The sequence below is a fragment of the Crassostrea angulata genome, chromosome 9 (assembly GCF_025612915.1).
Source record: "Crassostrea angulata isolate pt1a10 chromosome 9, ASM2561291v2, whole genome shotgun sequence".
NCBI lineage: Eukaryota > Metazoa > Mollusca > Bivalvia > Ostreida > Ostreidae > Magallana > Magallana angulata.
In genome coordinates this window covers 30,588,977-30,602,663 of record NC_069119.1, presented here as the reverse complement: position 1 = coordinate 30,602,663, position 13,687 = coordinate 30,588,977, and the positions used below count along the sequence as shown (strand labels likewise).

General features: G+C 33.9%; 1 protein-coding gene across 2 annotated transcripts in view; it reads left to right on the top strand.

Moving 5' to 3' along the window:
* The first annotated feature begins 13,418 nt into the window (after positions 1-13,418).
* The window catches only part of LOC128162754 (histone deacetylase 4-like), a 74,988-nt gene continuing 74,719 nt past the window's right edge, over positions 13,419-13,687 (top strand). For both annotated transcript variants that reach the window (XM_052826117.1, XM_052826114.1), the window contains exon 1: positions 13,419-13,526. The gene's annotated coding sequence lies outside the window, so the exon portion shown is untranslated. The remainder of the gene's footprint in view (positions 13,527-13,687) is intronic.

Genomic DNA, 13,687 nt, shown 5'->3' with positions numbered 1-13,687 from the left:
CATGTTTTTTTAATCATGCAGAAACACAAGCATGCAGATGTGGCGAACTAAAAACAAACTTTAAAAGAGGTTTTTTCCATACATGGTAGAAGGGATTTGGCCCGATTTGCTTTTTTTTTTTTTTAAATTGGTTTCTAGAAATGAAATTGTGGTGTCTATACAGCTAATGGGTTGCATGCTACTACAAGTATCAATTAATTAAGAATATTAACGTATTAAAAATGCTATAATATGTTTCAATCAGTCAATCGAAATTCAGTGTTCTTTTCCTAAATGACGGTATGCGCTGATCTACAGGGAGGGTCGGTCGGTCCGGACCCCTCCCCTGAAAAATTAAAATTCATGCGAGTATATAGAGGGGAGAATGTCAGGGGGGTCCACCCCTCCCCTCCAAAATTCAAATTTCTTTAAATGACCTAATAAAATTACCAAAAATATGCCTCCGAGGCCCCCTCTGGCAAACTCAAATAATTTTTTCTGAATCCCCGCATGAATTTTTGTTTACATAGTAAAAAACTCTTCGGACCTTCCCTGGAGAAAAATTCTGAATCCATGGCCCACAATCATTGCTTGATAACTTAAAAAGTTGCCGTACGCGTGTACCTGTAAGTGGAAAGTTCTCCTATATTTAACCTTCGTTGTTTCAATCTTAAGATGGCTAGATAGTCGTGGTCTTATTTAAACTTTATTAACCTCCTTTAAACAAAGAGCTTCAAATAAAGGTTTATAGGAAAAAAATTCAAATTGTAAATCTGAGATATTTGGATTTGTTCTTCAATAAAAAGTTTTTAATTTTCCTACATACAAATGTAACTAGTTAATGCCCAAAACTATCATATGTAAAATTCTAAAACATTATATTATATTTAATGAGTAATTTGTTGACCATCAAGCCGTCTTTATCTTATTTTACTATGCGGTTGGTCTCTATTTTTCATTTTTCACCATGACACTATTTTAGATTCGCATTCATTTTCACCTCTCTTTATATCTAACACACCCTGTCCTCCTCTCTTACTTCCTTTATCATTGACTAACTGTCTTCTTTATATCTAACACACCCTGTCCTCCTCTCTTCCTTCCTTTATAATTGACTAACTGGCTTCTTTATATCTAACACTTCCTGTCCTCCTCTCTTACTTCCTTTATAATTGACTAACTGGCTTCTTTATATCTAACACTTCCTGTCCTCCTCTCTTGCTTCCTATATCATTGACTAACTGGCTTCTTTATATCTAACACTTCCTGTCTTCCTCTCTTGCTTCCTTTATCATTGACTAACTGGCTTCTTTATATCTAACACTTCCTGTCCTTCTCTCTTCCTTCCTTTATAATTGACTAACTGGCTTCTTTATATTTAACACTTCCTGTCCTCCTCTCTTCCTTCCTTTATAACTGACAAACTGGCTTCTTTATATATATAACACTCCCTGTCTTCCTCTCTTACTTCCTTTATCATTGACTAACTGGCTTCTATATATCTAACACTTCCTGTCTTCCTCTCTTACTTCCTTTATAATTGACAAACTGGCTTCTTTATATATAACACTTTCTGTCTTCCTCTCTTACTTCCTTTATAATTGACTATCTGGCTTCTTTATATTTAACACTTCCTGTCTTCCTCTCTTCCTTCCTTTATAATTGACTAACTGGCTTCTTTATATTTAACACTTCCTGTCTTCCTCTCATACTTCCTTCATAATTGACTAACTGGCTTATTTATATATAACACACCCTGTCCTCCTCTCTTACTTCCTTTATCATTGACTAACTGGCTTCATTATATTTAACACACCCTGTCTTCCTCTCTTCCTTCCTTTATAATTGACTAACTGGCTTCTTTATATATAACACTTCCTGTCTCCCTCTCTTACTTCCTTTATCATTCACTAACTGGCTTCTTTATATATAACACTTCCTGTCTCCCTCTCTTACTTCCTTTATCATTGACTTACTGGCTTCTTTATGTATAACACTTCCTGTCTTCCTCTCTTACTTCCTTTATAATTGACTAACTGACTTCTTTATATCTAACACTTCCTGTCCTCCTCTCTTACTTCCTTTATCATTGACTAACTGGCTTCATTATATCTAGCACTTTCTGTCTTCTTCTCTTACTTCTTTCATACATGTAATTGACTAACTGGCTTCTTTATATCTAACACTTCCTGTCTTCCTCTCTTACTTCCTTTATCATTGACTAACTGGCTTCATTATATCTAGCACTTTCTGTCTTCCTCTCTTACTTCCTTTATCATTGACTAACTGGCTTCTATATATATAACACATCATGTCTTCTTCTCTTCCTCCTTTATAATTGACTAACTGTCTTCTTTATATCTAACACTTTCTGTCTTCCTCTCGTACTTCCTTTATAATTGACTAACTGGCTTCTTTATATTTAAACTTCCTGTCTTCCTCTCTTGCTTCCTTTATAATTGACTAACTGGCTTCTTTATATCTAACACTTTCTGTCTTCCTCTCTTACTTCCTTTATAATTGACTATAACTGGCTTCTTTATATATAACACTTCCTGTCTTCCTCTCTTTCTTCCTTTATAATTGACCAACTGGCTTCTCTATATCGAAAAATTCCTGTCTTCTTCTCTTACTTCCTTTCGTTATAATTGACTAACTGTCTTCTTTATATATAACACTTTCTGTCTTTCTCTCTAACTTCCTTTATCATTGACCAACTTGCTTCTTTATATATAACACTTCCTGTCTTCCTCTCTTACTTCCTTCATAGGTGACTAACTGGCTTCTTTATATCTAACACTTCCTGTCTTCCTTCCTTTATAATTGACTAACTGGCTTCTTTATATATAACACTTCCTGTCTTCCTCTCTTTCTTCCTTTATAATTGACCAACTGGCTTCTCTATATCGAAAAATTCCTGTCTTCTTCTCTTACTTCCTTTCGTTATAATTGACTAACTGTCTTCTTTATATATAACACTTTCTGTCTTTCTCTCTAACTTCCTTTATCATTGACCAACTTGCTTCTTTATATATAACACTTCCTGTCTTCCTCTCTTACTTCCTTCATAATTGACTAACTGGCTTCTTTATATATAACACTTCCTGTCTTCTTCTCTTCCTTCCTTTATCATTGACTAACTGGCTTCTTTATATCTAACACTTCCTGTCTTCTTCTCTTACTTCCTTTATCATTGACTAACTGTCTTCTTTATATCAAACACTTTCTGTCTTCCTCTCGTACTTCCTTTATAATTGACTAACTGGCTTCTTTATATATAACACTTTCTGTCTTCCTCTCTTACTTTCTTTATAATTGACTAACTGGCTTCTTTAAATATAACACATCCTGTCTTCCTCTCTTACTTCCTTTATCATTGACTAACTGGCTTCTTTATATCTAACACTTCCTGTCTTCCTCTCTTACTTCCTTTATAATTGACCAACTGGCTTCTCTATATCGAAAAATTCCTGTCTTCTTCTCTTACTTCCTTTCGTTATAATTGACTAACTGTCTTCTTTATATATAACACTTTCTGTCTTTCTCTCTAACTTCCTTTATCATTGACCAACTTGCTTCTTTATATATAACACTTCCTGTCTTCCTCTCTTACTTCCTTCATAAGTGACTAACTGGCTTCTTTATATCTTACACTTCCTGTCTTCCTTCCTTTATAATTGACTAACTGGCTTCTTTATATATAACACTTCCTGTCTTCCTCTCTTTCTTCCTTTATAATTGACCAACTGGCTTCTCTATATCGAAAAATTCCTGTCTTCTTCTCTTACTTCCTTTCGTTATAATTGACTAACTGTCTTCTTTATATATAACACTTTCTGTCTTTCTCTCTAACTTCCTTTATCATTGACCAACTTGCTTCTTTATATATAACACTTCCTGTCTTCCTCTCTTACTTCCTTCATAATTGACTAACTGGCTTCTTTATATATAACACTTCCTGTCTTCTTCTCTTCCTTCCTTTATCATTGACTAACTGGCTTCTTTATATCTAACACTTCCTGTCTTCTTCTCTTACTTCCTTTATCATTGACTAACTGTCTTCTTTATATCAAACACTTTCTGTCTTCCTCTCGTACTTCCTTTATAATTGACTAACTGGCTTCTTTATATATAACACTTTCTGTCTTCCTCTCTTACTTTCTTTATAATTGACTAACTGGCTTCTTTAAATATAACACATCCTGTCTTCCTCTCTTACTTCCTTTATCATTGACTAACTGGCTTCTTTATATCTAACACTTCCTGTCTTCCTCTCTTACTTCCTTTATAATTGACCAACTGGCTTCTCTATATCGAAAAATTCCTGTCTTCTTCTCTTACTTCCTTTCGTTATAATTGACTAACTGTCTTCTTTATATATAACACTTTCTGTCTTTCTCTCTAACTTCCTTTATCATTGACCAACTGGCTTCTTTATATATAACACTTCCTGTCTTCCTCTCTTACTTCCTTCATAATTGACTAACTGGCTTCTTTATATATAACACTTCCTGTCTTCTTCTCTTCCTTCCTTTATCATTGACTAACTGGCTTCTTTATATCTAACACTTCCTGTCTTCTTCTCTTACTTCCTTTATCATTGACTAACTGTCTTCTTTATATCAAACACTTTCTGTCTTCCTCTCGTACTTCCTTTATAATTGACTAACTGGCTTCTTTATATATAACACTTTCTGTCTTCCTCTCTTACTTTCTTTATAATTGACTAACTGGCTTCTTTAAATATAACACATCCTGTCTTCCTCTCTTACTTCCTTTATCATTGACTAACTGGCTTCTTTATATCTAACACTTCCTGTCTTCCTCTCTTACTTCCTTTACAATTGACTAACTGGCTTCTTTATATCTAACACTTTCTGTCTTCCTCTCTTACTTCCTTTATAATTGACTAACTGGCTTCTTTATATATAACACTTCCTGTCTTCCTCTCTTACTTCCTTTATAATTGACTAACTGGCTTCTTTATATATAACACTTCCTGTCTTCCTCTCTTGCTTCCTTTATAATTGACTAACTGTCTTCTTTATATCTCTTACTTCCTTTCTCTTCTTTACGGAGTTTCTCGCAGACTGACTGACTGTATATTTAATTGGCCAACTTATGTTACTGAATTCCATACCAACTTCCTTCCTTTTGATTGGCTTCTGCAGGTTGATGGCTCTTTCACTGCATAAATGACTGACCAGCTAATTGACTATAACTGAATGACTTAATGTTACTGAATTTCAGACTAACTTCTCTCCATTTTGACTGGCAGGTTGATGGATCTCTGACTGCATGACTGACTGAATGACTGACCAGCTTACTGACTATAACTTAATGTCTTTAAAGCTACTGAATTACTTACTAACTTTCTTCCGTTTTGATTGACTCCCATTCTGATGTTTGATCAATGACTCTTTAATTTTAGACTACATGACTGACTGAATGACTGATCAGCTTACTGACTATAACTTAATGACTTTAAAGCTACTGAATTACTAACTTTCCGTTTTGATTTACTCCCATTCTGCCGTTTCATCAATGACTTTTTTAGATTACATGACTGACTGAATGACAGACCAGCTGATTGACTATAACTTGATAGAATCGTTCTTTTTTGCCTGGGTGATTTTTTTTTCAGGTGGGGTGGAGTGAGGTGGGGGGGTGGGGGGGGGGGTCGCTAAGTCTACTTATTGTACTGGCCTTATACTGTTTTGAATTTCATGTATTATTGTTGATTTGATTTCTCTGAAAATTGTATTTTATGCAGTTAAGGTACATGTATTAAACATGTTGTCTTTGTTATTTTATCTTTATATTAATCCAGTTATATATGCATTTCAAAGTTGTACGAGATCGTTGAATGCTCAAATTTGTCCATTGTCTTTTCTTCATGAAAAATGTACGCTTAAATTTTCAGGTAAAAATACGTAATCCGCACAGTATCGGAGAAAAGCTTTTTTCTCAATTGCAATTTTGATCGACCCGCCCTCTCGTACTATTTTTTTTTCAGCATCAAACAAAATTATTTAATATTTGAATTAATTGTCAAATATTCTTCAAATAAAACAATTTAACAAAAAACAAAATCACATATTTTGCTTAACTCTGCATACTATATACTACTCATACATTGATATGCCACGAGAGTTACTTTATTTTTTTGGTATGTTGTATAATATGTATGGGCCAATGAGGCGTTCTCAAGAGTTGTCGTTCCTCGTTAAGGGTGTCAGTTTTGGACTGAACTTTTCTAATACAGTCCATCATGTTTGCCCAAGATTTCCTGCATAATTATGATGAAAAATTATTATTTATGCATGTTTTTTTTAATCATGCAGAAACACAAGCATGCAGATGTGGCGAACTAAAAACAAACTTTAAAAGAGGTTTTTTCCATACATGGTAGAAGGGATTTGGCCCGATTTGCTTTTTTTTTTTTTTAAATTGATTTCTAGAAATGAAATTGTGGTGTCTATACAGCTAATGGGTTGCATGCTACTACAAGTATCAATTAATTAAGAATATTAACGTATTAAAAATGCTATAATATGTTTCAATCAGTCAATCGAAATTCAGTGTTCTTTTCCTAAATGACGGTATGCGCTGATCTACAGGGAGGGTCGGTCGGTCCGGACCCCTCCCCTGAAAAATTAAAATTCATGCGAGTATATAGAGGGGAGAATGTCAGGGGGGTCCACCCCTCCCCTCCAAAATTCAAATTTCTTTAAATGACCTAATAAAATTACCAAAAATATGCCTCCGAGGCCCCCTCTGGCAAACTCAAATAATTTTTTCTGAATCCCCGCATGAATTTTTGTTTACATAGTAAAAAACTCTTCGGACCTTCCCTGGAGAAAAATTCTGAATCCATGGCCCACAATCATTGCTTGATAACTTAAAAAGTTGCCGTACGCGTGTACCTGTAAGTGGAAAGTTCTCCTATATTTAACCTTCGTTGTTTCAATCTTAAGATGGCTAGATAGTCGTGGTCTTATTTAAACTTTATTAACCTCCTTTAAACAAAGAGCTTCAAATAAAGGTTTATAGGAAAAAAATTCAAATTGTAAATCTGAGATATTTGGATTTGTTCTTCAATAAAAAGTTTTTAATTTTCCTACATACAAATGTAACTAGTTAATGCCCAAAACTATCATATGTAAAATTCTAAAACATTATATTATATTTAATGAGTAATTTGTTGACCATCAAGCCGTCTTTATCTTATTTTACTATGCGGTTGGTCTCTATTTTTCATTTTTCACCATGACACTATTTTAGATTCGCATTCATTTTCACCTCTCTTTATATCTAACACACCCTGTCCTCCTCTCTTACTTCCTTTATCATTGACTAACTGTCTTCTTTATATCTAACACACCCTGTCCTCCTCTCTTCCTTCCTTTATAATTGACTAACTGGCTTCTTTATATCTAACACTTCCTGTCCTCCTCTCTTACTTCCTTTATAATTGACTAACTGGCTTCTTTATATCTAACACTTCCTGTCCTCCTCTCTTGCTTCCTATATCATTGACTAACTGGCTTCTTTATATCTAACACTTCCTGTCTTCCTCTCTTGCTTCCTTTATCATTGACTAACTGGCTTCTTTATATCTAACACTTCCTGTCCTTCTCTCTTCCTTCCTTTATAATTGACTAACTGGCTTCTTTATATTTAACACTTCCTGTCCTCCTCTCTTCCTTCCTTTATAACTGACAAACTGGCTTCTTTATATATATAACACTCCCTGTCTTCCTCTCTTACTTCCTTTATCATTGACTAACTGGCTTCTATATATCTAACACTTCCTGTCTTCCTCTCTTACTTCCTTTATAATTGACAAACTGGCTTCTTTATATATAACACTTTCTGTCTTCCTCTCTTACTTCCTTTATAATTGACTATCTGGCTTCTTTATATTTAACACTTCCTGTCTTCCTCTCTTCCTTCCTTTATAATTGACTAACTGGCTTCTTTATATTTAACACTTCCTGTCTTCCTCTCATACTTCCTTCATAATTGACTAACTGGCTTATTTATATATAACACACCCTGTCCTCCTCTCTTACTTCCTTTATCATTGACTAACTGGCTTCATTATATTTAACACACCCTGTCTTCCTCTCTTCCTTCCTTTATAATTGACTAACTGGCTTCTTTATATATAACACTTCCTGTCTCCCTCTCTTACTTCCTTTATCATTCACTAACTGGCTTCTTTATATATAACACTTCCTGTCTCCCTCTCTTACTTCCTTTATCATTGACTTACTGGCTTCTTTATATATAACACTTCCTGTCTTCCTCTCTTACTTCCTTTATAATTGACTAACTGACTTCTTTATATCTAACACTTCCTGTCCTCCTCTCTTACTTCCTTTATCATTGACTAACTGGCTTCATTATATCTAGCACTTTCTGTCTTCTTCTCTTACTTCTTTCATACATGTAATTGACTAACTGGCTTCTTTATATCTAACACTTCCTGTCTTCCTCTCTTACTTCCTTTATCATTGACTAACTGGCTTCATTATATCTAGCACTTTCTGTCTTCCTCTCTTACTTCCTTTATCATTGACTAACTGGCTTCTATATATATAACACATCATGTCTTCTTCTCTTCCTTCCTTTATAATTGACTAACTGTCTTCTTTATATCTAACACTTTCTGTCTTCCTCTCGTACTTCCTTTATAATTGACTAACTGGCTTCTTTATATTTAAACTTCCTGTCTTCCTCTCTTGCTTCCTTTATAATTGACTAACTGGCTTCTTTATATCTAACACTTTCTGTCTTCCTCTCTTACTTCCTTTATAATTGACTATAACTGGCTTCTTTATATATAACACTTCCTGTCTTCCTCTCTTTCTTCCTTTATAATTGACCAACTGGCTTCTCTATATCGAAAAATTCCTGTCTTCTTCTCTTACTTCCTTTCGTTATAATTGACTAACTGTCTTCTTTATATATAACACTTTCTGTCTTTCTCTCTAACTTCCTTTATCATTGACCAACTTGCTTCTTTATATATAACACTTCCTGTCTTCCTCTCTTACTTCCTTCATAAGTGACTAACTGGCTTCTTTATATCTTACACTTCCTGTCTTCCTTCCTTTATAATTGACTAACTGGCTTCTTTATATATAACACTTCCTGTCTTCCTCTCTTTCTTCCTTTATAATTGACCAACTGGCTTCTCTATATCGAAAAATTCCTGTCTTCTTCTCTTACTTCCTTTCGTTATAATTGACTAACTGTCTTCTTTATATATAACACTTTCTGTCTTTCTCTCTAACTTCCTTTATCATTGACCAACTTGCTTCTTTATATATAACACTTCCTGTCTTCCTCTCTTACTTCCTTCATAATTGACTAACTGGCTTCTTTATATATAACACTTCCTGTCTTCTTCTCTTCCTTCCTTTATCATTGACTAACTGGCTTCTTTATATCTAACACTTCCTGTCTTCTTCTCTTACTTCCTTTATCATTGACTAACTGTCTTCTTTATATCAAACACTTTCTGTCTTCCTCTCGTACTTCCTTTATAATTGACTAACTGGCTTCTTTATATATAACACTTTCTGTCTTCCTCTCTTACTTTCTTTATAATTGACTAACTGGCTTCTTTAAATATAACACATCCTGTCTTCCTCTCTTACTTCCTTTATCATTGACTAACTGGCTTCTTTATATCTAACACTTCCTGTCTTCCTCTCTTACTTCCTTTATAATTGACCAACTGGCTTCTCTATATCGAAAAATTCCTGTCTTCTTCTCTTACTTCCTTTCGTTATAATTGACTAACTGTCTTCTTTATATATAACACTTTCTGTCTTTCTCTCTAACTTCCTTTATCATTGACCAACTGGCTTCTTTATATATAACACTTCCTGTCTTCCTCTCTTACTTCCTTCATAATTGACTAACTGGCTTCTTTATATATAACACTTCCTGTCTTCTTCTCTTCCTTCCTTTATCATTGACTAACTGGCTTCTTTATATCTAACACTTCCTGTCTTCTTCTCTTACTTCCTTTATCATTGACTAACTGTCTTCTTTATATCAAACACTTTCTGTCTTCCTCTCGTACTTCCTTTATAATTGACTAACTGGCTTCTTTATATATAACACTTTCTGTCTTCCTCTCTTACTTTCTTTATAATTGACTAACTGGCTTCTTTAAATATAACACATCCTGTCTTCCTCTCTTACTTCCTTTATCATTGACTAACTGGCTTCTTTATATCTAACACTTCCTGTCTTCCTCTCTTACTTCCTTTACAATTGACTAACTGGCTTCTTTATATCTAACACTTTCTGTCTTCCTCTCTTACTTCCTTTATAATTGACTAACTGGCTTCTTTATATATAACACTTCCTGTCTTCCTCTCTTACTTCCTTTATAATTGACTAACTGGCTTCTTTATATATAACACTTCCTGTCTTCCTCTCTTGCTTCCTTTATAATTGACTAACTGTCTTCTTTATATCTCTTACTTCCTTTCTCTTCTTTACGGAGTTTCTCGCAGACTGACTGACTGTATATTTAATTGGCCAACTTATGTTACTGAATTCCATACCAACTTCCTTCCTTTTGATTGGCTTCTGCAGGTTGATGGCTCTTTCACTGCATAAATGACTGACCAGCTAATTGACTATAACTGAATGACTTAATGTTACTGAATTTCAGACTAACTTCTCTCCATTTTGACTGGCAGGTTGATGGATCTCTGACTGCATGACTGACTGAATGACTGACCAGCTTACTGACTATAACTTAATGTCTTTAAAGCTACTGAATTACTTACTAACTTTCTTCCGTTTTGATTGACTCCCATTCTGATGTTTGATCAATGACTCTTTAATTTTAGACTACATGACTGACTGAATGACTGATCAGCTTACTGACTATAACTTAATGACTTTAAAGCTACTGAATTACTAACTTTCCGTTTTGATTGACTCCCATTCTGCCGTTTCATCAATGACTTTTTTAGATTACATGACTGACTGAATGACAGACCAGCTGATTGACTATAACTTGATAGAATCGTTCTTTTTTGCCTGGGTGATTTTTTTTTCAGGTGGGGTGGAGTGAGGTGGGGGGGTGGGGGGGGGGGTCGCTAAGTCTACTTATTGTACTGGCCTTATACTGTTTTGAATTTCATGTATTATTGTTGATTTGATTTCTCTGAAAATTGTATTTTATGCAGTTAAGGTACATGTATTAAACATGTTGTCTTTGTTATTTTATCTTTATATTAATCCAGTTATATATGCATTTCAAAGTTGTACGAGATCGTTGAATGCTCAAATTTGTCCATTGTCTTTTCTTCATGAAAAATGTACGCTTAAATTTTCAGGTAAAAATACGTAATCCGCACAGTATCGGAGAAAAGCTTTTTTCTCAATTGCAATTTTGATCGACCCGCCCTCTCGTACTATTTTTTTTTTCAGCATCAAACAAAATTATTTAATATTTGAATTAATTGTCAAATATTCTTCAAATAAAACAATTTAACAAAAAACAAAATCACATATTTTGCTTAACTCTGCATACTATATACTACTCATACATTGATATGCCACGAGAGTTACTTTATTTTTTTGGTATGTTGTATAATATGTATGGGCCAATGAGGCGTTCTCAAGAGTTGTCGTTCCTCGTTAAGGGTGTCAGTTTTGGACTGAACTTTTTTAATACAGTCCATCATGTTTGCCCAAGATTTCCTGCATAATTATGATGAAAAATTATTATTTATGCATGTTTTTTTAATCATGCAGAAACACAAGCATGCAGATGTGGCGAACTAAAAACAAACTTTAAAAGAGGTTTTTTCCATACATGGTAGAAGGGATTTGGCCCGATTTGCTTTTTTTTTTTTTAAAATTGATTTCTAGAAATGAAATTGTGGTGTCTATACAGCTAATGGGTTGCATGCTACTACAAGTATCAATTAATTAAGAATATTAACGTATTAAAAATGCTATAATATGTTTCAATCAGTCAATCGAAATTCAGTGTTCTTTTCCTAAATGACGGTATGCGCTGATCTAGAGGGAGGGTCGGTCGGTCCGGACCCCTCCCCTGAAAAATTCAAATTCATGCGAGTATATAGAGGGGAGAATGTCAGGGGGGTCCACCCCTCCCCTCCAAAATTCAAATTTCTTTAAATGACCTAATAAAATTACCAAAAATATGCCTCCGAGGCCCCCTCCGGCAAACTCAAATAATTTTTTCTGAATCCCCGCATGAATTTTTGTTTACATAGTAAAATATTCTTCGGACCTTCCCTGGAGAAAAATTCTGAATCCATGGCCCACAATCATTGCTTGATAACTTAAAAAGTTGCCGTATGCGTGTAGCTGTAAGTGGAAAGTTCTCCTATATTTAACCTTCGTTGTTTCAATCTTAAGATGGCTAGATAGTCGTGGTCTTATTTAAACCTTATTAACCTCCTTTAAACAAAGAGCTTCAAATAAAGGTTTATAGGAAAAAAATTCAAATTTTAATAAAAGTTTAGGCTATAGGAAAATTATTCAAATTGTAATAAAGGTTTGTAGGAAAATTATTCAAATTGTAAATCTGAGATATTTGGATTTGTTCTTCAATAAAAAGTTTTTAATTTTCCTACATACAAATGTAACTAGTTAATGCCCAAAACTATCATATGTAAAATTCTAAAACATTATATTATATTTAATGAGTAATTTGTTGACCATCAAGCCGTCTTTATCTTATTTTACTATGCGGTTGGTCTCTATTTTTCATTTTTCACCATGACACTATTTTAGATTCGCATTCATTTTCACCTCTCAAAAATTAATTACAATACAGAAAAATACAGCTCGCAGTTGTGTCAGCTATTGTATATACTATGAAATCGTTAAAAAAAATATTTAACATCAGGTGCCTGTGAATTGCATGTCATGAACGGGTCCGGGGCCAATTTTCGGTAAATATGCATTATGTATATAATGTAATATTTGTCTGTGTAACCATTTTCGATTTTATATGTTCATATAAATGTCATTACAAACTTTCCAGATAAAATTCTACGCTACTTTAAATACACAGCTGCAAGCAAAAAGGAAAGAAAAAAAAAGAATTACATCAAATTCTGTAATATTGATTTTTTTCCATTTTATCTTCAACTCCTTCAGGGAAAATTAGCATAGGAACTGCAACACCTTCTTTTGACCAAATTCGTGACCATCTAATTAAGTCACAACAGCAGTATTTATGTGTTGACATTATAGTTTCATCATAGTTCTATTCAGGGAAAATGTTTCAGTTTGGATATTACTTTTTAATTTGATTTGTTTACAAGCAATTTTGTTTTAGGTCAATCATCTATTTTTACACACGCACCTTTTTTTTCAATACACACAATCTATTTTTGGGTGGGTATTATTCAATCATTTGGTTGGTGAATTACAGTCACGTGACCTCAATTAATGGCGACTCGAGAAGAAACGAAAAAAATATAGATCGGTGTCCGAAATTCAAGCAAAACCAGACCTATTTAGCAAGTAACGTAAGTAAAACAAACAAGTTTGATGCATGTTGACATGAATAATCCAAAACATAGATGCTGTCGGGCGAAAATTGGGAAAATTCAGTGTTGTAATCCGAAATGAATGTTTGGAGGTTGGGCTAATCACTCGATAAAACAACGGGTTAACGATTGGTGTGTAT